The 22,108-nt window shown below is 42.9% G+C and overlaps 1 pseudogene; it reads right to left on the bottom strand.

Annotated features, from left to right (window-relative positions):
- Window positions 1-11,391: 11,391 nt before the first annotated feature.
- On the bottom strand, window positions 11,392-21,221 carry LOC147948245 (uncharacterized; annotated as a pseudogene).
- Between the last annotated feature and the right edge of the window lie 887 nt (window positions 21,222-22,108).

The raw sequence follows: 22,108 nt of genomic DNA, 5'->3' as shown, positions 1-22,108 counted from the left end.
ATAGAACACAATCTTCTCGGATATGATGAATTATGGATCTTAACCATACACACTCACGACTAGCTTCACGATCTGCGTGATTAGAAGAAGTGGCTGTAATAGTTTGCTTCATAGAGGGCCAGGAAATAGCAGTACCTCCAGATGTAAATACATATCCTGTTTGCGATCTACCAGTATGGGGATCAGATAAGTATCCTGCATCTGCAAAACCAATTAAATCTTTCTTGGATAAATTTGAAAATAATAAACCCATGTCTTTCGTACCTTGAAGGTAATGAAGTATAAGTTTAATCCCATTCCATTGCCTTCGAGTTGAGCATAAGCTAAACCTTGCTAATAAATTCACCGCAAATGATATATTATGTCTTGTATGACTAGCAAGATACATTAACCCCCCTATTGCACTTAAGTATGGTACTTCAGGACCAAGAACTTCTTCATCATTTTCCCGAGGGCGGAAAATGGATCTTTTTCACATCAAGTGTTCTTACAACCATTGGACTACTTAAGGGGTGTGCTCCATCCATATAGAACCTTTTAAGCACATTTTCCGTGTATGTCTCTTGATGTACCAAAATACCATTTTTAGGTGTTCAATTTGTAGTCCCAAACAAAATTTTGTTTTCCCGAGATCTTTCATCTCGAATTCTCTCTTCAAATATTCTACTGTGAAAAAAATCTCTGCAGGAGTTCCCATGATATTTAAATCATCGACATATACTGCGATTATAACAAATCCTTTCTTAGATCTCTTTATAAATATGCATAGACTAACATGGTCATTCTTGTAGCCTACTTTTAGTAAGTAATCACTAAGGTGATTATACCACATACGCCTTGACTGTTTTAATCCATAAAGAGATCGATTTAATTTTATGCAGTATTGATCTTGAGAATTAGGTTTCACTGCTTCAGGCAGTTTAAATCCTTCTGGGACTTTCATATAAATATCATTTTCCAATGGTCCATATAAATAGGCTGTGACTACATCCATTAAACGTAAATCAAGTCCTTCTTTTATTGTCAGACTAATGAGGAACCTGAAAGTAGTTGTATCCACCACAGGAGAGTATGTCTCTTCATAATCAATTCCAGGTCTTTGTGAAAAACCTTGTGCAACTAAACATGCTTTATACCTCACAATTTTACCAATTTCATTCTTCTTTCGTACAAAAACCCATTTATGTCCCACTAGTTTTACACCTTTAGGTATACAGACTACTGGTCCAAAAACTTCTCTCTTTGCAAGAGATTTTAATTCGGCATCTATTGCTTCATTCCATTTTGGCCAATCACTTCTTTGTGTACACTCTTCAATATATGTTGGTTCATGATCCTCATCCATAACATCAACTGTTACATTGTATGCAAACATATCATCGACGTCGATTTGCTTTCGGTTCCATTTTATTCCACACAAGACATAATTAATTGAGATCTCTTCATTATCAGGTACCTGAATTTCTTTCTTTGTCATGTCTAAGGTCTCTTCCAGAAATTTTTCTTTCATAATTATTTCTTCTATTTCACCATTGCTAATTTCTGCTCCTTTTCTTTTTCGAGGATTTTTATCTTTGGAACCAACGGGTCTACCACGTTTCAAACGTGTCTTAGACTCATTAGCATTTTGATTTTGTCCTTCTGGGATATTTATTCTTATTGGAGCATTTACAGCTAGTATATATGATTTGATTACACTTTTTGGGTCAGCAAACGTGTCTGGCAATTGATTTGCTAAACTCTATAAATGAATTATCTTTTGGACTTCTAATTCACACTCTTTAGTCCGAGGATCAAGATAAGCCATTGACAATTGATTCCAATTTATATCTTTATCCAGCTGTTTATTTTCTCCCCCTAATGTTGGGAAAACAGACTCATTAAAATGACTGTCTGCGAATCGAGCCTTGAATAAATCCCCCGTGAATGGCTCAAGATACTTTATTATTGATGGAGAATCTAATCCAACATATAATTCCAACCTCCTTAAGAGGCCAACCATTGATGGTCAAGCTTTCTCTACAAAGACCAAACAAAGGAAGGTGCAACATCTTGAAGAGGTCAACACCACATTTGCCTTAGAACCTGGACAAAACCTGGAAAATCTGTTGAACCAGCCTGCTACAGTGGAGAGGATTCCAGAACCCTTTCTACATGGACCCCATGCTTAAGGAGCATGAAGAATCAAGCTTAGTGACTTTAAACAAGCTCATTTGGGAGGAATTCCCAAAGGTATCTTTTATATTTTAGTTTATTTGTTTTATTTATTTTTCTCTTTTTGCAAATTTATTAAAAAAAAAAAAAAACAAAAAAAATGGAAAATTGAAAAGAGGAAAATTGGGAACCCGAGGGTCAATCCGACACCGTACTCGACACGCCTGATCGTGTCCCTGCTCGGGTGGCGAGTGAAGTCCGAATTCCACAAGGAAGCCCACTCTCGGTGAAGCCCACTAACCAAACCCTAGCCTATTTAAGGGGGTTTCGAGACTCTTCTCCCTCATTACCACCGATAAGTCTCTCCTATACTCTAAAGCTTTTTAGTTTCCATAAGATTCTATTCTCTCTCCATCTCAAGCTTTATTCAGTTTCTTTGGTACTAACCCTATTAACCTCGAGACTTAGCCTTTTTCTTCTCCAGGAATCAAACATGGAGCCAATCGCTAAAACCTACCAAAGGAAGGGAAGAAGATCAACCTCCGCCGCTGCTACAACCGGAGATGATGCCGTCGAAGTTCGAGAGTCTCAAGGGAGAGAAAACGTTCCACATTCCCAACCGTTGGCTGGACGTTTTGCCTCTCCAACCCAATGCTCAACCCGATCAACCAACCGATCCGATACTCTTGTAACCGATCGAGTAGGCCCCCCGAGTTCGCTCACCGAGTCCAATGGCGAGTGCTGTCCGCCGTTCTCCTCGACGTAGGGACCTGTCTACCTCCGAAAATACCCTTACTGACCCTATGGAGGTCGATTCTGATGCTGGAGGAGAAGAGCAAGGGGAGATCCAAACCTCTCGATCAAGGAGCAGAGCCGCGGTTGCAAGGGGGAAGAGACCGGCTTCAGAGAAGGCTGAGAAGATAGTTGAGAGAGCGGTTGAGGAAGAAGATCAACACGCCGAGGAGGAGGAAAGAGAGAGAGAAGAGGAGCAGAGAGAGAGGACCCGCCAAGCCTCGCGGAGGCTAAAGCAGAAGGAGGTGGATACTCTGGCAAGACTATTCAAAGTTTTCTGGAAGATGAGCTTCGTTGGTACCCGATACCCTCACCGCGAGACCATGAAGATGTTGGGCATCGCAAGGGATGTCGAGTTTCTGTTCGACATGTGCCACCTGGGCCAGATGGTGCGAGCCCACCTTGAAGCATATGAGGAGGAGACGGTCCACTTCCTTTCAACGTTGAAGCTGCACTATTTCGAGGACCACCCGACCCTACTACCTAATGGGGAGATCGGGTTTATCACCTTCTCCGTGAGGAACAAGGACTACCGACTCAGTTTCAAGGAGATGGAGAAGCTTTATGGCTCCAAAGCTGGTAGTGGAGAAGGGATGGAGGTTAGCAAGGAGGAAATGAGGTCCCTATGGCTGACAATAGGAGACAAGAACCCCTACAAGTCCACAAGCTCCAAATCCGCTCAAATAAGGAGCCCTGTCTTGAGGTATTTTCATAAGTCCCTCGCATGCACTCTTTTTGCTAGAAAAGAGACTGGGAATGTGAACGACCATGAGCTCCAACTGTTAGATATTGCACTGTGTGGAGTTTTGGATAGCGCTAGGGATGGAACACCATTAGTAGGAGATGTTGCTGATACTAGTATGGTGTTTGTGTTACTCGATCAATTCCTCTACCTGAAATCGTGGGCGATGAAGAAGAGAGAAGGAGGCGAAGAGATCTCCATTGGGGGACTAGTCACACCGATCTTAGTGGCATGCGATGTGACTTTGAAGGGAATTGTGCACGAACCAAGATGGCGGGATGCGGATTCCCTCGTGTTGGCGAGACTTTTGGCTTATGAGAGGCCTAATGACATGATGCTGTTCAAGTTTATCCATCCAACCGCCGGAGCTGCTCAAATGGTCCTGCCTAATGTCATATGCACCAAGGTTCGGCTGGGAAACAACATTGACTTCGCACCACCTTTGGAGGAGCTGTACAACCCGGAGGTGGAGTCTGAAGCTGAAAAGAGAGAGGAGACCGGGCAAAGACAAGGAGATAGCTACGAGGAATTCAATTTTGAAGAGTATGTGTGCTCTCAAAAGCAACCGGTTGGAGTGAGGGAAGCTCACAAGAGGATCGGCTGGCTGAAGAAGATGAACATGTTCTTGGCGAAGAAGGTAAAATATCTTGCTGGTTCAGTGAAGACAATGGAAGGTCAAATCAAGGAGTTGCAAGACAAGGCAAGCTGTGCCTCAGCTCCTACCTCGGCATAAGCACCAGTTTGGATGGGAAGAAGTGGACCACTAGGAGGAACTCGAGGACTGCCACCTCCAGAACCTCAAAGAGCATCATCATACGAGCCCCGAGCTGAGGAGAACATCACCCGACCAGAAGCATCGAGGAGAAGCCATTCTGACGCTTACCAGACGCCCAAGCCGATGGGATACACGACGAACTATCAGATGCACCCGTCGAGCACCCAATCGGGTGATTATGCTGGTATTTTCCCTCCGCCCTACCAGATGTCATTCACGATGTCGTACACGATGCACCCTGCGAGTGGATACACGGGTGATCATTCTGGACCTCTTACGCCATTTCCATTGTACTACCCGATACCCTACCATATGAGCTACGCGATCCCACCCTCGATCAACCCCTCGGATGCTGGTCCGAGTAGGTCGTCTGTGCGCATTTCTGAGCTCTCTGACAAGCAAACACCGGCACCTGCTGAAGCCGGAGACGACCCTGGCTACACGTTGGCAAGTATGGAGGCTGCTGCAACCTCCATCTTCTCCAACCCATGAGGTACCAATTCATCCACCCTTGTATATATCATTACATTTAGTTTAATTCATTTTGTGTTATTCTAGGATTCTTTTCCAACTTTTATTTACATAGGGACTGTTGTAATTTAAGTTTGGGGGAGGGTCCTAGAATATATTTAACATTGTGTTTTATTTTTTTATTTTTATTATTTCAAATTTTTGTATGCTAGTTTTATTCATTTGAGTCTGCATATATATGCATTAAAAAACCCAAAAAAATTTGAAAAATTTTGAAAAAAAAAAATATTAAAAAAAGAGTGTTCATGTAGTTGCATTTACATATTACGATTGAGTCTAGTTTGTTTCATATAGGATTGTTGCATATGCATCTTAGGGGACAATGATTAAAACCCCCTTGTTTAAAATCAAACCTTAGGATTGAAGCTATAGCCCTTAGTCACAGATCATTGTTGCTAGATCAATCTTTGGAAAAAAATGAAAAATCTTTGCTTAGACCATTTGTGTCGTTTGAATGCTTCCTCCACTTGCTTGAACATCTCTATATTATTGGATTTAATTTGAACTTTAATTGTCTTTCTTATGGAACTTGAATACTTGCTCATGGTAACTTTAAACTCGGGTTAGCACTCCACTTTTTACCAATCTTTTCGTTTAACCCGATTCATTTGTCCTACCCCTGAACCCAAAATTTTCTTTCAAACCTTGTTGTGAATTGTTGAGTGAGACCTCTTTCATTGTGCTATAGGTTGTGAAATCTTGAGAGTATTGAGAACGACAAAGAACTGCCTCTTGATTTAGCTAAGTTAGAATTTGAACTAGCTAATAGATTCAGTTTTGAAAGATAGGTGGTTATAATGTTTATTTGGGGTTGGGTTGTGGAATAAATAAAAAAAACAGGTTAGAATCAATTAGCTTTAAGTCTCTAAGTAAAAAAAAAAAAAAATTCTATAGTCTCCTAGAAAGAAAGAAAAGGATATGTATTTATATTAAGAGTTTAGCAAAGAAAGAAAAAAAAAAGAGAAAAGAGAAAGAGGTAGAAATTTAAAGTCTAAAAGTCTAAACCTTAGGGAGTAAAAAAGAGTTAAAACCAAGGATGTGGGTAGTTTAATTCTAGGGGGTTTAAAAAAAAAAAAAGAGTGAATGAGAAAAGGGTAGATCATCAAGAGTTAAGCTTTGTATGCCTAAATTGTACTCAGTCTTAGATAGTTTTCACAACTGTCTAGCATTCCTTCTTTTGAGAGAAAACCACCCAAAGAATTTGTTTGAAACCACCTTGCTAAAAAGCCTTACCCTTGAAACCGATTGAGCTTGATTCACCTTCCATTTGCAAGAATTCGCCAAACACTTAATTGAATGTGAAAGAGATGTTCTTTATCTTTAGTTGGAGGTTGAGCTAGATCGATGCATGGTGATAAGCATAGAAAAATATTTGTAAGTATGTTGATTGATCTTAGCACCATTAAACTATCTTTAAGGACTATAGCTTGAATCCTTCGATTAGCATCTTAAGGTTATGAGTCCCCACTTTCAAACCGTACCCTCTTACTTTCTTGCTAGAGGACTAGCAAGATTTAAGTTTGGAGGTCTGATAACTCTCCTTTTTATATGTTTTTGGGATCCATTTTTGTCCATATTTTGCATTGTTCATACTTCTAACTTAGCATTTTTAGGTCGTTAACTACAGGAATTCACTTTTAGAGCATTTAGGGTGTTGCATTTCTACATTTGCATATTTTGGATGAAAAAAGGTGCTAAAGAGCCAAAAATGGGGAAAAACAAGGACAAATCGAGCATGTACCCGAAGGAGCCATCGAGCTGCAAGAACAAGTCCGAACCCCAACACGATTGAGGAGGATCCAAGAGCATGAAGAGCAACCCAAGGATCCACCCGAGGAGTAACCCGACTTCACCCTCATGTACCCCATCGAGTAGACCATCGGGCAGGTCTGGGAAGCTAGGTCGAACGGTTTCCATATATAAACCCCCTCTTCCCCTAGCTCACAAACGAGCACGCCGCAGACCCTCAAACCAGAGAGCGAGAGCTTCTGTGAGAGAACTGAGCGAGTCAAATATTTTCTTTTCGTTTTGCATTTTTATTTTGTAGTTTTCTTAGATTTCTATCTTGTACTCCTTCTACTCTACTCTATCTTTTAATACAATGTCACTTTCATTCATTTTTGTTGCTTTGTTATTTGTTTCTATGTCCGAGTAGTGTAGTAAAGTTTCTAGGGATGGGATAGATGATTTTGTGTTCTTGATCGGTTACTGATCATATCCTTCCTGCTAGCAATAGACAACCATTTGGATTGATAACCCTTTGTACTATAACTGCATACGGAATTGATACCCTGGGTGAAAACCTGTCTATCATTTATATAATAAGTTTTGATTTTTGTATCAGCATATTTAATCATTTTATTTCTTTGATTTTGGTATACAATTTTCTCTTTCGTTTTTATATTCAGACCCGATGAGAACTAAAGACTAATTTTCTTTCTTCTCTAATTTATGACTCAATGGAATTCAAAAACACCAATACTCTATTGTTTTTTTGGTAATATGGAAAACATTAGGGATCCCAAAACATTAAGCATGTTTTTCCAAAAAAAAAAAAAAAGCACTAAGTAAAACAACTCGGTCCGTTTTTAATAATAATAATATAATTAAATACCACATAATATTTAGTTACAATCCAAATAATAAACCAACAACGAATCAACATACACAGCGGAAGATAAACCAAACCAACTTCAGTTTAATAAAAATACCATATCAGTTAAAACTAATAAAAATCATCAACCTAACATGCTTCTAAACCAGGTTCCAACATAAATAACATAACCAAGAACACACAATCAAGACCCTAGGTCATCCTCCTCCTCATCGCCATGATTCCACCCTATAGATGCATTACCTGTACCACAAACACAATGAGATGCGTGAGTATTACTAGAAATACCCAGTGAGGCGATCTCCCATCTACGAGCTATACACACAAGCAAATCACTTGTGAGATTGTTCAATATCATCTTGTTTTGCTTGTGTGTATAGCTCGTAGATGGGAGGATCGCCTCACTATGTATTTCTGGTAATACTCACGCATCTCATTGTGTTTGTGGTGCAGGTAATGCATGTGTAGCGTGGAATCATGCCAATTAGGAGGAGGATGATCTAGGGTCTAAGTTTTGTGTTCTTGGTTATATTATTTATGTTGGAACCTGGTTTAGAAGCATGTTAGGTTGATGATTTTTATTGGTTTTAATTGATATGGTATATTTATTAAATTGGAGTTTGTTTGGTTTGTCTTCCGCTATGTATGTTAATTTGTTATTGGTTTATTATTTGGATTGTAATTAAATATTATGGGGTATTTAATTATATTATTACTATTATAAAAAACGGATCGAGTTGTTTCATTTTGGTATCAGAGCCCTTACGGTTCTAGGGAGGTTAAATGGATTGGTGTTAGAATGGTTTAAGAGAATTTAATTGGTGGAAATATTTTCTTGTTGCTTAGTGCATGATATTGTGAATCGTTGTTGTGTGACAGAATTGATTATGAATAGTTAGTCAATTTGGATGTGGTATGGAGTCCTAGTATCATCCTCTTCGAGCCTTCAATGTGATTCCACGGTAAGTTGTTTTCTGTGTTGTTAGTTGTGTAGTGTTTTTAGTTTCTGTGCGGGAAGTGCAATTTGCTATTGACAAGTTGTTGGAAAGTGGTGGGCAAGCCGCTATCGGGAAATACTGTTGGCGATGATTTGTAAAATTGGATGTGTTGGAAATAGATTTACGAGAAGTTAAGTTGGAGACTTACTTCGTCTAGGGTGGCTGGAGTGACACTGTTTAGCAAGTTAGTAATGTGCATGCTGGTCAGGTGGGGGTTTGAGGGTGTGGCCGGAGTGCTTACTGGTGTTGCTGGAGGTCCAGCGGGGGCTGTGAGTGTGGCAACAGGTTTTGCTCAGACCGAAATGAACGTATTGCGGATTTACTGACAATGTTGCTGGAGAGGATTCTATAAGATGATTAGTTCTTATGGAATCTTGATGTGAAATGGGTTAAGGGGACTAAGGGTTCCCTAGATACCTATAACTCGAGAGACTACGGTCCTGAGAGTGGCAGAGGAGATGGGTTCCTGTTCAAGGAGAGGCGTTTGTGCATCCCAAACGGTCTATGCGAGAGTTGTTGATGAGGGAGGTGGACTTACGGGTCACTTTAGCATGGCAAAGACCTTGGCCATTCTGAAGGAGCACTTTTATTTGCCTAAGATGAAGTGCATGGTTGAGAAGTTTTATGGGAGGTGTATCCCATGTAGGATGGCCAAGTCGACTACGCATTCCTACGGTCTCTACACACCACTTCCGATCGCATCAAGACCATGGGTTGACTTATCTATGGACTTTGTTCTTGTTCTTCCTCCATGTGACAAGAAGGATTCCATTTTCGTAATAGTTGACGGATTCTCCAAGATGGCCCACTTTGTGCCTTGTAACAAGACCAACGACGCCATGTACATCGCCGACCTGTTCTTCTGCAAAGTAGTGAGACTGCACAGCCTACCCTGCACCATCGTATCAGATCGAGAGCCCAAGTTCCTTGGTCACTTCTGGAGAACCTTGTAGAGGAAGCTTGGCACGCGGCTCCTATACTCTACCGCGTGTCATCCACAGACGGGCGGCCAAACCGAGGTCGTCAACCGCATCCTTGGAGAATTGTTGCGAACCACCGTAAGCAGCAACAAGAAGAACTGGGTCGAGTGCCTACCACTTGTGGAGTTCGCCTACAATTTAGCCACACATTCGGCCACCAAGAAGTGGCCGTTTGAAGTCGCATACAGATTTAAACCACTGACCCCTATGGATGTGCTGCCATTACCACATGGCAAGATAGTGAACTAGGACGGGTTGGAAAAGGCCGAGCTTGTCAAGAAGATTCATGCTGACGTTAGGGTCGCACTGAGAGGCAGAGCAAATACTATGTGCAGACAGCAAACAAAGGCCGCAAAACCATGGTCTTTAAGGAGGGCGATTGGGTTTGGTTGCACCTACGGCCAGAACGGTTCCCACAAAAGAGGAAGGACAAGCTGAGCTCCCGCGGTGATGGACCGTTCTGACTCATCAAGAAGATCAATGATAACACCTACCACCTCGAACTGCCCGGTGAGTACCTAACATCAACCTCATTCAATGTGTCTGATTTGGTCCCGTTTGATGTAGGTACCGAGGAAGATGTTTTAAGGGCAAAACCTTTTCAAGGGGGAGGTAATGATGGAACCCAGGACGATTCCCAGTACCAGGACACAGACGAGGACATGACCGCACATGGAACCGTGGATGCAGCCTCGACCGGCCTGAGGCGGCCATCAACCCAAGCACCAAATTTAACACCCGGAGCTACAACAAGGAGCCAGACATCAGCTAGGACCGCAAGAAAGAAGTGTCTCATCTTTGTCCAAGAATTTGTCAAAGAACAAGAGGCGTTCGACCATGGAACCGTTCAACCCACCGGACAGCCAACCGAGGTTCTTCTCTCGGTCTTCACCATTACACAAAGGTGATGACCTCCAAGTCGTTAGGGTAGTAGTAACCTTTTTCCTACCTTAAGTTTGTCCCAATAGGTTTACCAAGGGAGGTTTTAACGAGGTTATGATCCCTAATGCATGGCCATGGCCGTGGACCACTTTCGGCCACGTGGCCATCCTATCCTTTGTTTATTTTCGCTTATGACCCTTTTCTTTTAAAACTATTTTCTGGACGCTGCGTTTTGTTTTGACCCACGTTTTTAGGGTTTAGAGTTCCCTTTTAATGGCCAGCCTATTTAAAGGGCCTAGACTCCATCATGTAAAGGTTAGACTGGTAATAAAAATCAAAGTGTTCTCTATCTCTCGTTTTCAGTGATTGAAACGAAACTCTAGAAGCTTCACAAACCGGGTTCGTAATCTTCTAGCTCAGCCGTATCACAAGGAGATCCATCCCTCGTGTGTCGCTACCTCGTTCCACCTCTACCCCCATATGTTCAAGAGACTAGCGAGTTGAGCATCCCCTCGTGAACCTCTATCCGTTTGTTCCTATCGTTCCTTTGGAGTTGTTCGTGTCTGAATCACGTTCCCTATTCGTTTCCTTCCGTTCCGCAGCCTAGCTGAGACGTCCATTCGTTTCGTACCGCTGGTTCAAGTTTCGTCCGTACGTTCGTAGCTCACGTCCGTGGACCGAGATCATATCAAGTGGGGTCTTATACTCTCTCTAATTGTCTTTCTATTTATTTTTGTCTTATACTCTCTCTCACAAATTCTCTATCTCATAAAAGTTAAAAAGTGCATATTCTTCAAATTTCTAACAAAAACTGCTTACTTATTTATTTATTTTTCAAAAAATGTCTAATACACTAATAGACTCGTGTAGTCTATTTAATTGGTCATGATAATAAAGTAATGCTTTTGTTTCAGTATTACTAACTACATTTGTATGTTTGGTTCGTTTTGATCAAATGATGTAGAGGAAAATAACTTCTTAATCTGGTCCGTGAGTATAGGATTTCTACATGCACACGAAGCAGGATTGTTAATTCTGCATCATAGTGAAAAAAGTTATAATATCTCTCATGTTAATTCTACATGCACACGAAGCCGTGGCTATGTGAGTAAATTTTACTAGATACCTCTTCATTGTAACTTTGTATTTAATTCGAATTTGATTAATAAAAGTATCAATCGATTTTGTTGACGTTGTCTATATGTCTATCTTAACAAACCAAGGTGACATTATAATACTATATCACTACAAAACATGTGTTTATTAGTATTCGTTACATTTTACATCTGACAATTGCTGACAAAAACGAAAATGATCCAAAGACAACATATTTCTGCAAAATTGGATAAACCAAACATATTTCTGTGTTGTTATCGGCACTCCTTTGCTTTATCGTTCGTCCATCTCAGACAAAAAAAATTATTTTATTTACCTGAAACTTGTTATTTACATACAGACAAAATTGATTATTATAGAAAACAAACAGCAGTCACTACAAGACAATGAGTTGTGTCTCTTCGTACTTTTGACTCGGATGAAACCACACAAACCAAGGTGACATTATAATACTATATCACTACAAAACATGTGTTTATTAGTATTCGTTACATTTTACATCTGACAATTGCTGACAAAAACGAAAATGATCCAAAGACAACATATTTCTGCAAAATTGGATAAACCAAACATATTTCTGTGTTGTTATCGGCACTCCTTTGCTTTATCGTTCGTCCATCTCAGACAAAAAAAATTATTTTATTTACCTGAAACTTGTTATTTACATACAGACAAAATTGATTATTATAGAAAACAAACAGCAGTCACTACAAGACAATGAGTTGTGTCTCTTCGTACTTTTGACTCGGATGAAACCACACAAACCAAAACGTCACGACCTAAACATTGCCACTCCGAAACTCAATTACCGACCATGACATTGCGTTCCAAATGCTTTACTTCAGATCGCCTTATGTGCTAAGGCTAACACATGGTCAGTAGACACTTATCCTATTAATATTGATCCAATACCTTAAAATCAGGTCCTACACACAAAATTTCATTGGAAGATACATTTGATAAATTGCAATTTTTCTCTTTTTTTTGTCATATTCAATAGGAATATTTGCACTCTAACCACTTTTTTCAAAAGTATTTGCCATGTGACACACTTTCTACTATTTTGACACTTTCTCTATGTCTATTAACTATCATATCCTTTCACTATCACTCTATTTACAACAATGCCATCAAACTATAAATCTCTCTCTAGTTACCCAATTCACATGTTTCTTTTTCATTCTTTTTTCTCTCTTTCATTGTTTAAATAAATATAAAATTTTTGTTAGTTGGAAAGTGTAGACACAAAAATATATAATTTTTGTTAGAGAAAAGCATCAATATTTTCTAAATGAAATAAGCAAAATGGTGTATTATGTCATACAAATCATGAACATGTGGACATGTTTAAATGAATAATTCTAGTTTAACACTTGGTTATAGAATTTTTTCAATGAAATCTTTCTCTTAAGCTCAAAGAATTGAGGCGATGGATTCCAAGTGTTTCTAGCACAAAAATCAGTAATATAATTTCCAAATCTTTCTTTACCACTTAAGAACAACATCAATAAATTTAGAAATTTATAAAAATCTAATACAAGAAATCAAAATTTTGGGCTAATTTAAGGTTCAGGGTTTACAAGTTGGGGTAGGTCAATTTCATGTTTTCTAGTAAAAATACTTTAGATTTGGCTACATTTGTTAAAATTGCTATGAAATTAAATTTCTGATTATAGTTTATGATCAAAATTTTAGGATTTAGGGTTTAGGGTTTAATATAAGATATAATGCACGGTTTCATGCTTAGGTTTTTAGGGGATATGATGAGGTTAAAATTGTTTGATAGTTAACAATGACTACTTCACGAAAACAAAAGTATTTTTTAGTGGACGTGTATAACTTATCGTCCATATGGACTTGATTTTATGGACATGAAAAATTAAAATTGTTTGATAGTTAACCATGACTACTTTATCAAACCACATTTTTTTTTTACTTAATTAGGCATTCATATATTTTTTCTTAGATCATCCAAAAATAAGTATCCATCTATGCATGTTAACCATCCACATAATAGTGAACAATATCAATGAATTTGAAATTTATAAAGAATGTAAGGCAAGAAGTCAAAAATTTAGCCTAATTTAAGGTTTAGGATTTACTGGTTGGGGTAGGTCAATTTCATGTTTTCTAGTAAAAGATCTTCAGTTTGACTACATTTGTTAAATTGCAATGAAAATAAATTTATGATCATGGTTTATGATCTAAGGTTAAGGTATAAAGTTTAGGATTTAGGCTTTAGGGTTTAGACTCTAGGGTTTAGGATTTAAGATTTAGGGTTTAGGGTTTAAGGTTTAGAGTTTAGGGTTTAAAGGTTTAGGGTTTAGGGTTTAGGGTTTGAGGTTTTGTATAAGATATAATGAACGGCTTCATGCTTAGATTTTTAGGGGATATGATGAGATTAAAATTGTTTGATAGTTAATAATGACTACTTCACCAAAACACAAGTAGTTTTTTGTGGATGTGTATAACTAATCCATGTGGACTTGATTTTATGGACATGAAAGATTAAAATCGATTGATAGTTAACCATGAATACTTTTGAAACAACCCTTCCCGTTTTTTTTTTTTTTTTATACCTCATTTACTAGTGGTCTCATACCCACTAACATCCTAACAACAATCAATAACAGCGGATAACGAAATAAAACAATTCCAATAATATTCCAACATAAATAATCCAATAACATCATAATCCAAACAAAGAAATAACCAAAAGCTAACATCCTACAATGTTCCAATGACTTAATCTAGCAACCTAACATCAGCTAGACCACAATCAATCAAGCCTCTAGAACATCCTCCTCCTCATCGCCTTTGATTCCACGATCACACTTTTCCTTTACCTGCACACCACAAACAACAATTGAGATGCGTAAGTATTATCATAAATACTTAGTGAGGCCGTCCTCCCATCTACTGGGTTATACACACAAGCATATGAGACCCTCAAGTCAAGCAAGCAAACAAACACAAGCAATACATCAAACCAGGGAAAACAAGTCTCGGTTGAGACTAGTGTCGACCGATGCCACAAGAAAGTGTCGACCGATGCTGAACCAAAGGTGTCGACCGATGCCAGTAGGGTGTCGACCGATGCTCCACCAAACAGTGTCGACCGATGCTCCTTGAGTGACGATCGATGCCATACCTGCAGACGCGAACTGCGCGAACACGAACGACGAATCCCGATTCCAAACCATCCCGAATCCGTCCCAATCTCACCCAATTACCTCAGAAATCACTGGGAATCACAAAAGCAACGAACCCAAGCAACAAAACAACACAAACAGCAAAGAAAACACACAAACAAGAGAGATCTCATGCTTAGATCAACCATGGTCAAGCACTCACCTCAAGAACAGGAAGATTGGATTGAGAAACGTGGAAAACAACACCTCCAGAAGCTCCCCCTTCGTTTCCAGCAACAGATAACCCTCCTACAGCCTCAGATCTCTCCAAAATTTCCAAGAACAAGCCCAGAAAACTCAGAAACGTTTTTCTCTCTTCTTCTCCCTTTCTTTCTCACAAAACAGCGACAAAAGACTTTCCCAAAAGCCTCAATCTCGTCTCAGACACTTAACAACACGATTAGGGATTTAATTGAACCAAAACTGAACCAATCCGCAATTAAAATCAAACCCGACCAAACCGGAAAAACATGGTGTCGATCGATGCCACCAAGGGTGTCGATCGACACCCACACCAAAAATACACAAATTGGTTCGCGGGCGTTACAATTCTCCCCCACCAATATGGATTCGTCCCCGAATCCCGCAATACCGTCCATCTGCCAAGGACCTCCGTGCCACCGTCTGCACGGCCCGCACGTCCCCAGACCGGACTAAACACCGTCAGCCAAGGTTTCCCGTGCCACTGTCGCAACAGCCGGCACACCTCCGACTGACCCTCAAGGTCTCCCTCTAGCCAATATACTCGCATCATAAACACTATTTGCTCACAACTCAGTGCTTCTCCCGTCTGTGGTCGCAACCAACGAATCATGCCGGCTCGCTATCAGGCCAACCGCCTTAAGCTACGGCATCCAGGAAGTCACTCACACACACACTCCCCCCGCTCTCAGGTCGCAACCTTCGAGTCATACCGGCTAACTGCCAGGCCACAGCCTGCAGCTACGGTATCCAGGGAGTCTCACACGCCCACTCCCCCCGCTCTCGGGTCGCAACCCTCGAGACATACCGGCTCACTGCCGAGCCGCGGCTCACAGCGACGGTATCCAGGGAGTCTCACATATCCCGCTCTTGGGTCGTCACCCTCAAGCGCGCTCTCGGATCGTCATCCGAAGCAACATACCACTCCCACTCTCTGGCCACAAAGTCCATCGAGCTATCGGTATCACGTGAGTTGGGCCCGCACGGCCTTGAGCAAAAACAAACACTGATGCCAACGAGTATCTCCCGGCTAGATCTACCTCAACATTTCCACAAAACTTTCCCTTTTTAGAAACTTTCTATTTATGGAAACCTTCCTTTTGTGGAAACTTTCTATTTATGGAAACTTTCCAAAAATAGAAACCCGAGCTATTTCTCTTTTCCCATGACAACAACAGTCAAACATAAAGAAAAATACTCATCTTATTAATCTCAAAAATGTCATAATCGTTACAATCTCAACGAAATTACATCAGAAAAAGCCAAAAATACAACAACCGGAGCAACCAACCCGCATCCCGAGCACCACCTCATCTTGATACTTAGTCGCACAACCAACCACCCCAAAGCGACCAAATATCAAGAGAGGTGGGCTGGAATACTCCGTACCCGCTCCAGCCACGGACCACAACTCGGACCCGGCTAGACAAGCTCAAGTCACGGTCTGCTTCTCAAACCACTTCTTAAACCTTGCCTTCATCCTCGCCTCGGGCTCCCAAGTCTGCTCCTCTACTCCGTCACAGTCCCACAGGACTCTCATCAAAGGAATCTTCTTCTTCCGAAGTTCCTTGACTCTCCTCTCGAGCACCCTCACTGGTCTCGCCTCTAAAGTCATGTTAAGCTGAAGATCCTCAAGAATCTTAGCCAACAACTGATCACCCTCGTGAAGACACTTCCTCAGCATCGACACATGAAATACCTTGTGGAACGCACGCATAACCTCAGGCAACTCCAACCGGTATGCCACTGGTCCCACCCGCTCAACCACTCTGAACGGACCCATGTACCTCGGACTCAACTTAGTCTCTGTCAATGACCTGGTCGGACCCCGCAACATGGCCATCTTGAGGTACACTCTATCACCAACCTGAAACTCAAGATCCTTTCTCCTCTTATCAGCATAGCTCTTCTGCCGATCCTGAGCCTCCTTCATGTTCAGCCTCAAAACCCGAATCTTCTCCGAGGTCTCCTGAACAAAATCTGCACCAAATATGCTCCTCTCCCCCACCTGAGTCCAACATAATGGTGTACGACACGGCCTCCCATACAAGGCCTCATAAGGAGCCATCCCAATACTAGCCTGGTAGCTGTTGTTATAAGCAAACTCCACCAAGCTCAAGTGATCTGCCCAATGACCACTCCAATCCAGCACACACATCCTCAATAAATCCTCCAAAATCTGGATCGTCCTCTCTGACTGACCGTCAGTCTGAGGATGATAGGCTGTACTCATATGCACCTTCGTGCCCATCTCCGCCTGAAATGCCTTCCAGAACACCAAGGTGAATTTGGAATCTCTATCAGACACAATACTAGCAGGCACACCGTGCAATCTGACTATCTCCCTCACGTACTTCTTGGCCAAAACCGCTGCTCCATCAGTTTTCTTGATGGCCAGAAAATGCGCAGACTTAGTCAAACAGTCCACAATGACCCAAATAGCATCAAACGTCCTCGACACAGGCAAACCTACCACGAAGTCCATCGTGATCAAATCCCACTTCCACTCTGGAATGGGTAAACTCTGTAACAAACCACCCGGAACCTGATGCTCCGCCTTCACCAGCTGGCAAGTATCACACTTTGCCACCCAGTCAGCCACGTCCTTCTTCATCCCGACCCAGTGATAATACCGCTTGAGGTCACGGTACATCTTGGTCGCTCCTGGATGAATAGAGAACTTGCTCGAATGAGCCTCCCTTAGTATCTCCTGCCTCAAATCCTCACCCTTGGGCACACAGATCCGACCATGCACAAGGATAGTACCATTAGCAGAAACCTGATACTCTGCACCCGCAGCCTTAGAGGCATTCACCAGCCCCTCATCACTCTCCTGAGCTAACCTCACTCTGCTCAACAAGTCTGCTCTATCAACTGCCTCCAAACCCAAAGGTTCCTGTGAGATAGCACACAAACTCAATGCACTAATCTCACCTACCAACACCTCCATATCCTGCTCCTGAGCCGAAGCCACCCGCTTCCGACTCAAGGCATCTGCAACCAGATTAGCTTTACCAGGATGGTAAGCTATGTCCAAATCATAATCCGCTACTAACTCCATCCAACGCCTCTGCCTCAAATTCAGCTCAGGCTGAGTTAAAATGTACTTCAGACTCTTGTGATCTGTAAATACCTGTACCTTCCCACCATATAGATAGGATCTCCAAATCTTAAGAGCAAAGATCACTGCTGCCATCTCCAAATCATGAGTAGGATAATTAGCTTCATGCTTCCGCAACTGCCGCGAAGCATAAGCTATAACCTTCCCCTGCTGCATAAGTACACAACCCAACCCCACTCTAGAAGCGTCTGTATACACAACATAAGGCTCGTCCTGCTCAGGCAATGCTAACACCGGCGTGGTAGTCAACATCTGCTTGAGACTTGCAAAACTTACCTCACACTCTGGTGACCACACAAACGGGACATCCTTCCCTGTAAGCTTAGTCATCGGTTGAGCCATACTCGCAAAACCCCGAACAAACCTCCTGTAGTAACCTGCTAACCCCAGGAAACTCCGAATCTCAGTGGCACTCTACGGCCTCGGCCACTCCCTGATGGACTGAATCTTCTCTGGATCCACTGAAACTCCCTCAGCTGAAACAATATGACCCAAGAACCCCATCTCACGCTGCCAGAAACTGCACTTACTCAGCTTAGCAAACAACTTCTGCTCCCGCAGCTTCTCCAACACTGCTCTCAAATGTACTGCATGCTCCTCAGGACTCTTAGAATATACCAGAATGTCGTCAATGAAAATGATGACTGACACGTCCAGAAACTCCTGGAACACGCTGTTCATCAATCTCATAAACGCAGCTGGCGCGTTTCTCAACCCAAACGGCATCACCACAAACTCATAGTGCCCATATCTCGTCTTGAAGGCTGTCTTCCTCACATCTACCTCATGAATAGGGATCTGATGATAACCTGAAGCCAAGTCGATCTTGGAGAACCAAGTAGCACCCCTCAACTGATCCAACAACTCATCAATCCTTGGGAGAGGGTACTTGTTCTTCACAGTAACTCGGTTCAAACCCCGGTAGTCAATACACAACCGAAAACTCCCATCCTTCTTCTTAACAAAAAACACCGGAGCTCCCCACGGTGAACAACTAGGACGGATAAAACCCTTGCCCAACAAATCCTCAAGCTGCTTCTTCAGCTCTGCCATCTCTGCTGGAGCCATCCTGTAAGGAGCCTTGGATAACGGCATCGTCCCCGGTTCCAGCTCAATGGTAAAAGGATCTGACCGAGATGGTGGTAATCCCTGCAATGACTGGAACACATCCTCAAAGTCCTCCACAACCGGAATACCGCTAACCATAGACTTCCCCACTGACTCTGGCATAGATATAGTAACCAGATAGGCCTCCCGGCCCTTCTCGATCATCTTCCCTGCCTGAACGGCTGAGATCACGAGACTCCCCGAAGTCGGTCTAATACCCTGAAAAACCAACTTCCCTACTGGACGCTCAAACTCCACTCTACCCCGATAGCAATCCAAATGCACCTTATACCGATGCAACCAATCCATACCAAGAATGACGTCATACAACTCCACTGGACTGATAAGCAAATCCGCTGGCCATGACTCTCCTGCGATCTGAATATCAACTCCTCCAGCTCGTCCAATAACCCTCAGGAACTTGCCTCCAGCAACTCTGACAACTCCTGAACGCTCTCCAGAATCCCCTCTGATCCCCGCACTCACGGCACACTCTGGAGTAATGAAGCTATGAGAAGCTCCAGAATCAAACATAACATGGGACTTAAACCCGCCCACCAACAAGGTCCCTACACAAACTTCATGTGTTGAGAACCTAACACTTGACCACAAACAAAAACAAATATAATCTGAACTATTGAATTGACTAAGTTCGAATCTCAGAAGTTATACCTGTGATCGCTCCTGCACTAGTGCCACCGGGCTCCTGAGTCGAGTACACCTGATTCGTCGGCTCAATCCAACCCACCGGCTGCACACCGTGCTGCACACCCTGCTGCACCCCTGGCTGAGCTCCAGCCTGCAACACTGCTACTGCCCTCTGCTGCAACTTGGGACAACGAGGCTTGATATGCCCTGTCTCTCTGTAGTAGTAACACACCCGAGTATCTGTCCGCGGCTCCGTCACCGCCCGCTGCTCTGTCACTGCCCGCTGCTCACCTCTTTGTGGACAGCTAGACACCTTGTGGTCCCTACTACCACACCCAAAGCATTTCGCACCCCCGTGCCTCGATCTCTGCATAACATCAAACTTCCTCTTCTGCCCCTGCGCAGGCTTGCCGCCCTTGCTAGGAACAGAAAGCGGCTGAGACTGCTGTGGCTGCACCGAAGAACTGACCACAACCACCTGTGACCTCAAGTCATCCTCTATCCCAGCTGCAACCTCAACCAACTCTGCTCTCGTAGCATAGCTCCTCACTCTGCACCGAGTCCTCAAATCATCCCGCAGAGCCAACAAAAACCTCTGCACCTGAGCCGCCTCTGGCTCCCATGCCCTGCCTGCATACCCCACAAGCCGACTGAACTCTGCATCCAGCTCCCGCACTGTACTGTCCCCCTGAGTCAGACCCAAGAACCGTGCCTCCATACGATCAAGAGCCTCCTGAGGAAAATACTTGGAGTTAAACTCCCCCACAAAATCTCCCCAAGACATACCCCTCTGCATCCTCCGTGCTGTCACCGACCTCCACCACACACGAGCATCTCCTGACAAGTAAAACACTGCCAGATCCACCCTGTACCGGTCGGGACACCTAAGCGAAAGGAAAATATCCTCCATCCGCTCTCTCCACTCATCCGCTACAGTCGGATCGGTACCTCCTGAGAAATACCCTGCTCCCACATGCCGCAGCTGCTCCATCATCCGCACATACTGAGCATCCACAACCTCGGCCCCCGGCTGCACACCTGCCTGCAAACCCGCCACAGGCTGCACCGCTGGACCCTGCCCACCACCCACGGGCGGCACTACCGGATCCTGCCCACCAACCACTGGCGGCACTACTGGATCCTGCCCACCAACCACTGGCGGCACAACTGCTGGAAGTCGCTGCAAAACCTGAGCTAGCAAGTCCATCAAGACATCCTCCCTGCCTGGAGCACCTCCCGCTGCAACCCCCACACCCGGGGCAACACCGTGACCGACACCGGGCCCATCCGCCCTGCCGTCACCCAAACCAGCCTGGTCTCCAGACACACTAGGATGAACCTGTGACTCTGCCACCTCCTCGCTGGCCATGCTCTGGGTCACACTCACACTGGCCTCAGGAACCTGACCTCGTCCCCGACCCCGACCCCGACCACGCCCACGACCACGACCGCGACCAACAGCATCCTCACCCCTAACCATCTGTATCATCCAAGAACAGAAGGCTAAGCAAACAATAATTCTATTACACAAGAAACACAACTTACCGTGGAATCACAACACAGGCTCGAAGAGGATGTTCTAGGACTTCATGCCACACACAATTGACCAACCACACAATCAATCATAGCATGGAATCCTAAACATCAACAGCAAAAGCACAATGAACCCTAGTCCTAGAACCGTAAGGGCTCTGATACCAAAATGAAACAACCCTTCCTGTTTTTTTTTTTTTTATACCTCATTTACTAGTGGTCCCATACCCACTAACATCCTAACAACAATCAATAACAGCGGATAACGAAATAAAACAATTCCAATAATATTCCAACATAAATAATCCAATAACATCATAATCCAAACAAAGAAATAACCAAAAGCTAACATCCTACAATGTTCCAATGACTTAATCTAGCAACCTAACATCAGCTAGACCACAATCAATCAAGCCTCTAGAACATCCTCCTCCTCATCGCCTTTGATTCCACGATCACACTTTTCCTTTACCTGCACACCACAAACAACAATTGAGATGCGTAAGTATTATCATAAATACTTAGTGAGGCCGTCCTCACATCTACTGGGTTATACACACAAGCATATGAGACCCTCAAGTCAAGCAAGCAAACAAACACAAGCAATACATCAAACCAGGGAAAACAAGTCTCGGTTGAGACTAGTGTCGACCGATGCCACAAGAAAGTGTCGACCGATGCTGAACCAAAGGTGTCGACCGATGCCAGTAGGGTGTCGACCGA

This window comes from Camelina sativa, chromosome 2 (genome assembly GCF_030686135.1).
Source record: "Camelina sativa cultivar CO46 ecotype springtype chromosome 2, ASM3068613v1".
NCBI lineage: Eukaryota > Viridiplantae > Streptophyta > Magnoliopsida > Brassicales > Brassicaceae > Camelina > Camelina sativa.
This window is presented reverse-complemented; position numbering and strand designations above follow the sequence as displayed.